Source organism: Sorex araneus, chromosome X (assembly GCF_027595985.1).
Source record: "Sorex araneus isolate mSorAra2 chromosome X, mSorAra2.pri, whole genome shotgun sequence".
Taxonomy (NCBI): domain Eukaryota; kingdom Metazoa; phylum Chordata; class Mammalia; order Eulipotyphla; family Soricidae; genus Sorex; species Sorex araneus.
Window position 1 is genome coordinate 337,575,377 of NC_073313.1, and position 7,117 is coordinate 337,582,493.

Here is a 7,117-nt window from a genome sequence, read left to right on the forward strand (position 1 = left end):
CCCGCTCGAGCAAATCAGTGAACAACTCTGGAATGGCTCTGATCAGGAGGCAGCATGCTTCCCAAATGGTCTTTCAGAAAAACTCTTGTTTCTCACAGTTGCGAGGGATTGGCATCTGGGAACAGCCTGCCTAGGCCCCTCTAAGCTGCCTATCAAACCTAGACCCACCTTCCTGTTCATCTCAGGACCCCTAATGAGCTACTCAAGGACCTATAAAGTCACAAACCTTCCCCTCAGCCCATGTTTGTGCTCCACTCACTTATTTCCAAATTCTTTTCAAACATACTCATGTTCACTCATCAGTGCCCCTCAAGAATTTCAAGCTTACCCTTTCAGCAATCCAAGACATTATTCTCTTTTTAAAATACCTTGTTGGTGGCCGGAAAGACTTAAATTACACAGATGATTTCAATTCCAGACATCACCAAGGTCCCCTGAGTCCCACTAGGAGTGACCCTTTAGCACATAGCCAGGAGTAAGCCCAGAGCACTGTTAGATGTGGCTCAAAACCAAATATATATACATATATTTCCTCCTGAACAAATTTAATTCTCCAAACCATGCTTCAACCTGTAGTTGTGCAACTGAGCTTGCACACTTCCGGAGTTTACAAATCCTTGAAGCTTGGCTGCTTATCATAGCTGAATCAGTTTCATTCCCCATAACCACAAGCAGGGGGGCCCTTCCCATACCATTTCTCTACAGCATCCTTGAGGCGCCTTCCTGAAAACAGCCTCCTGGATCTGCCTGGCCCAGTGTCCCTCTGAGTACTAAAGGAAAAACCATGTTTCACCAAACACCCTTAACCTACCGCCCACTTCGGAGGTAGAGGCATTTCTGAACAGCACAAGTGGTTAGCCTTTCTTTTCAGTTCAATAGTCATCTGAAATCAGCTGTGAGGTTAGTTTTATGTGCCCACCTAGTTAGGCCACTACACCTGGTGATTTTTATTAAACACTAATCTAGGTATTTCACTGATGGTACTTTAACGTGAGATCGACATTGATTACCATCTACAACCAATTGGCTTTAAGTAAACATTGCCTTCCACCATAATGTGGATAGAACTCTCACCCATCAGATTAAGACCTAAAAGTAAAAAACTATCATTTCATAGGAAATAAAATCCTCATAACTCCTGAGTTCCAGTTTCACGCTCTGTTCTACAGATTTCAGATTTGTCAGTTTCTGCAACTTCATGGGCTTAAAGATTTTAATTCCTTAAAATCCATCCTTCTGTGCTTGTACAATTCCTGTATCTATGACCCCCTCCATCCATTCATCCATCCATCATCTGCCCACTCATCTACCCATTCACCCATCCATCTATCATCCATCCATCTTAAATCCATCCATCTATTCATCCAGCCAGTTACCCACCCATCCACCCATCTATCAATCCACCCATTCATTCATCCATCCATCCATACATACATACATCCATATATACATACAACTTTCCATCCGACTATCCGCCTATCTAGCCATCCTAGTTTGCTATCCTCCTAACACCCAGCAAGCACAGAATCCCAGATGAGCTAGGTTAATAGAAATTGGCAGTACAATGATATTAGTCTAAAAGAATTAATATTTCAGTGTTTAAAGTCTTACTTAGATGAAGTGAAAGGTACTTCTTGTAACTTTCCTTTACTATTTTTTGCTTTTGTTCTCTAGAATCCCTCACACAATCTTTACCTCCCTGTGAGTGAATTGTTCCAGGGCATAAATCACTGAGATTTTTAGTAACTCAGTCCCCAACTGAAGTATTCTTGTTTTCCTTCCTAATCTTACTATCCACCTCAAATCCTGTTATCAATCTAAAGCCAACATACCTTTCAAGTGTGATTGTCCTAATTGACAATCTTGATCTGTTTAGCAGTCCATATACAGCAGCACAGATTAATGACTGACATGAGCTATTCTCTTTGCCTCTGCTCCCTTTTCATTGACTTCTGCGGAACCAGATATGGCTGTGGAGACACATCTCTACCTGAAAGGCTGCAGGTAGGGCTGCCCCATAACCACCTGTGTGCAGCTATGGTTTTGCCCTTTTCAAGCATTTAAATAGCACTAAATAAAGTCAATAGGCTTTAATCTACAACTTCATAAATCAATGTCTGTTTAGTCTATGTTCACCACCAAGTGCCTAGTTTCCATCCTCGACCACACGTGAGTAGCCCACCTGCTTTGTCCATCTGGGTACCAATATTTTATGTCATTAATTTTTTTGTTTGTTTTGGAGTCACACTGGCAATGCTTCCTCCTGGCTCTGTGCTCAGGGATCATTCCTGGCTGGGCTCCAGGAGGCAAAGCAAGGCCCCTACACTCTATGCTATCTTTCCAATCCATTACTTGGTTCTAACAATCTAGGGGATTGTCTAGGTTCATGTATTTATTAGTATTGTTCCTATATCTTCCTCTGAGTAAAATCTTCCATCTTTCTCCATCTGACTCAGTTTTCCAAGTCTAGTATCCTGGAGATCTATTCTTGTTACTGCAAATGATAGGAGAATTGCTTCGGTATCCCAGGAGCACTGCTCCTAGCCAGGCTGGGAGCTCTGCTCCCTCCCCACACAGCTCACTTCTCAGGTCTCTGGAGTCAGTCTAGGCCATGTGGCCAAAGGTCTGGGCCTTGGGCTGCAGAGTAGGGGGGAACAAGCCTAGGTCTGCATCTCCCTGCTCCATCCCTCTACTCACCCCCAAATCACACCCTCCCATCTACATGGCTCTGTTTTGATGACCTAGATATATCTATGTCCTTCTCTATCATCAAAGCTCAGTTCCTTTTTTTTTTTTTTTTTTTTTTTTTTAGCTCCTCACAGCTTCATGATGTTATAGGCTTACCTATGTCCCCACCAGCTGGAAAACTGGACAAAAAAAAAAAAAAAAAACAGCCCTGGGCCGGGCTAGAACTGGGAGGCAGCCTCATCAATTCTGTGAACCGGGGTAGTACTTCCTTCCTTCCTCGGGACCTATTTTCCCACCTGCGAAATGAGGACAGCAGCGTCTGTGCCTCTGTTGAAAGGATTCAGTGAGGAAGTGTGGGAGATGTCTGCACAAGTAATTTTCAACTCACTTCTTGCAGGGGAAGCTTCAAGGGGGTCTGAGTGGGCCCCGGAGGCGGGGAAGGCCACGGGGCCATTCTCAGACAGTGAGTCAATCCCTTCCAGAAGCTGGCAGGGCCTGAGGCACCCTTCAGTCTCAACTCATCCCAAGCTTTCTCCAGTGTGTCCCGTGGAGTCATCTCAGGCTCAGTTCCTGCTCTGTCTTCCCCGCTCTCAGGCTGTACAGCTCCAAAAACCCCGACTCGGTCTGGCCTGACAGAGAAGGACATGATTCCGTGAGCGCATTGCCTGGAGCTGTAGCAACCAATCACCACAGACCAGAGGGGCAGCACAGACCTCAGAAATCTCATGGAAAAGTTTTGTAGGCAGAAGGAATTTCAGGTGCTGGCTAGGCTTAGAGGAAGGTCCTGTTCTGTCTCTCTCCCTCTTTGGAGGAAGGAGTTCCTTGATCCAGCACGAACACCTCTAGCACTTATACCACTTGCCACAGGACTTCCTTGTATGTCTTTACCACCCTGAGCTTTGGTTCCTCTCCTCCCCTCCTCCCCTCTTTTTCACCCTCCCCCTCCCTGTCTTTGTCTCTTTCTGTCCCTGTCCCTGCTTCCTTTCCTTGTATTGACCCATCTTGTTGGTCTCTTCTGCCCCATGTTACATCGACAACAACTTATCCCCAAACAAGGTCCCATTCTGAGTTTTTGGGAAGCAGCTCTGGGGTATAGAGATAATCATGTCAAAGGTTTTGCCTGAAATGGGGAGCTGGATATATGAGTGGTCCTGTGTATCTTTTTTTTTTTTTTTTTTTTTTGCTTTTTGGGTCACACCCGGCGATGCACAGGGGTGACTCCTGGCTCTGCATTCAGGAATTACCCCAGGTGGTGCTCCAGGGACCATATGGGATGCTGGGGATCGAACCCGGGTCGGCCGTTTGCAAGGCAAACGCCCTACCCGCTGTGCTATCAATCCAGCCCCGATCCTGTGTATCTTGAAAGATGCTTTAGGTGAGGTTCACAGAAGCCCGGTGAGTATCTGCTTTAAAGATAAGTGTCTTCGGGGGCTGGAGGGATAGTACATGCCTTACATGCAAACCAGGTTCAATCCCTGACACCACATATTGTTCCCCAAGTACTGCCTGGAGTAATCTCTGAGCACAGAGCCAGGAGTCAGGCCTGACAACAGATGACCCTGAAACAACACAATTAAAAAGTTTTCTTAGGGTGAGGGGACTGAGTACAAGGATGAGGTGTCCGGTTTCAGGACGGTGTAGAATCAAAATTATCGAGACAGTTGTAAATTCTCCTTGGGGATGACCAAAGCCTATCTTAGAGTCTGAAAGCTCTGAGTACCATTATCACCAATCCCAATCCCCACCCCCACCCCCAAGACCAGCCCCAATTTTCAATTTCAGGCTCTTAAGGAATAAACAGGCAAGTAGTAGCAACAACCCACCCTCATCCTTTAAAACAATTTTAGAAATGTTTATTTATTTCTATTTATTTGGTTTTGGACCACACCCGTCTGTACTCAGGTTTACTCTGAACTCAGGAATCACTCCTGGTGGTGTTCAGGCGACCACATGTGCTGCTGAGCTCCCTACAGTATCAGTCATACGCCTGGTAAGTGCCCTGTGCTCTCTCTCCAGCCTGATGTTTTGAATTCTTGTATTTTAAATGATTTGCTTTTTTGCACACACCTAGAATATTCCCACATCATAGTTCAAAATGTAGGTTTTGTTCCCCTCTTGAGAAGGCAATGTTCTCTCTTGAGCATATCTCTCTCTCTCTCTCTCTCTCTCTCTCTCTCTCTCTCTCTCTCTCTCTCTCTCTCTCTCTCTCTCTCCCTTATTCTGCCCTCACATTTCTCTACAGTTTTTTAATAAGAACTATTTTGCTAAAACAAACAACCACCCCACCACCCACCCAAACCCCCCCCAAACAAACAAAAAATAAAAACAAAACAAAAAAACTCTAAATGCAACCCAGTTTCGATTCCTCCATCCCTCTCGGAAAGCCTGGCAAGCTACCAAGAGTATCCTGCCTGCATGGCAGAGCCTGGCAAGCTACCCATGGCGTATTCAATATGCCATAAACAGTAACAACAAGTCTCACACTGGAGATGTTACTGGTGCCTGCTCGAGCAAATTGATGAACAAGAGCAAATTGATGAACAACAGAATGACAGTGAAGTGCAGTGCAGTGCAGTCTTTGATCTGTCAGGAAGTTGAAAGTATCAGGAGTCCACCAAAAGTAGTTTGTATTTTTTTACTTCCAATGTAAATTTTTCCTAATTGAAAGTGTCCTGTTTTGTCAAAACTAGGATAACATAAAATTTATATTCAAATGGCAAAAATATCCCTCTATCTCACTTCTTCCTTAGGGCATCCCTGAAAATTCTGAAATAATTAAATTTCTTTCCTTTAGTGCAGAACTGATTTATTTAGTTTGACAGATGCAATGGGAAGTGTCTGGATTCTGGCAGACACTTGCCTTCTGAGGCTCAGCCACCTCAGTGAGGGATTCTAGAATGTAATCCTGACCGGAGAATCTCTTTCCTATACATCCTGCCCAACCTCCCCTCGGGACCTTGGATCAAGTCCTGTACTTGGTAGCTTTATTCAGTCAAGGCACCATAAGATTTTGAAGTGACATTACCCTCATGGGTCCAAGATAATCTTCTTACACAAAGAAAGGGGGGGTTTATAACTCAACCATAGCAAGAAGGCTCATACCTCAGTCTGGTCTTTCTTCCCAGAAGAATCCCAAACCATCCATTAGTGAGGACTTGAGCTCATGGATGGCACAAATGCCCCACCAAGGGCTGTGCAATTATCCTTACATTTATGCAGAAGAAGGTCAGACCCTTGCTGAGAAACACCACATAAAGGTCAGATGATGGAGGTGGCTGTGTGTAGTGAAGGACTTTGCCTGTCTGGTTTTCAGTTTTGTTATTTTATTTTTTCAGTGCTGGAGATCAAACTCAGGGCCTCTGATAGGCAAGGCATATGCCCTATTCCTGAGCTACATTCCTGGATCCCACCCTTGTATTGTTTTATTTTCTTTCCAATAATTTTTCCTTTGAAGCAACATGCATTAGAGACTAGGCTTGAGAATGCCCATCTGAAATGTTATATGAAAAATGGGGGCATTAAAGAAGGACTGAAGATTGACCAACTGAATTTGAACAAGATTGAGCTTCATTCTGCTGTCTCCAATCTTCTGCTCCCAGTATAAAATAAAAGTTCAGTTTTGGAGGTAGGTAACATGCCTTCTATACATGAGGCTGTAGGTTTGATCTTCGGCAGCACATGACAAAATCCATTCTTCCCCACCCTACTTTGACAACAACAAAACAAAAACCAAAATGTTCAATAGCTTGAGAATATTTCTACAACCAGAAGGTGTGTTGTAGCCATACCTGAAATAGGCCATGGTTGATGAGTGTCACTAGATATGTCTTCTAGGGGATTATGGTCCTGGCATTTGCAGTGAGTGCAGTTGTACCTGACAAAAGATGCAAAAAAGTACCCCAAGAGATCAGTTAGAGTCCTAACATCTCAAACCTGACTGTGTGAATTTATTTGGAAACGAGATGGTAGCAGATGTTACCCGGCTCGGTACTCAGGAGTTATTCTAATGGTGCTCAGGGAACCACATGAAACATGAGGTATTGGACTCAGGTCTTCTGACTACAAGGCAAGCACTATCCCTGCTATACTATATCTCCAGTCCCATCCTGTTGTTAGTTTTCTTATAGATTTTGTCACCGAACCTCTAAGGATAGAGGACACCATGGAACTACAGGCCACCTGGTAAAAGATGGCATTCCTCACTTTTAAATTTTTTTTGTGTGTGTATGTGGGAGGGCACATATGATATTGCTCAGGGCTTATTCCTGGCTCTGTGCTCAGGGATCACTCCTGACTGTGCTCAGGGGACTATATACGGGAACAGGAATCCAAACTGGAGTTGCCTACATGTGCTTACTCTCAGGTCTTGAAGTCTCCACTTGTATGTACCTTCAAGGACACCCCCATTGCTATTGGAGTCAGGTGTTGA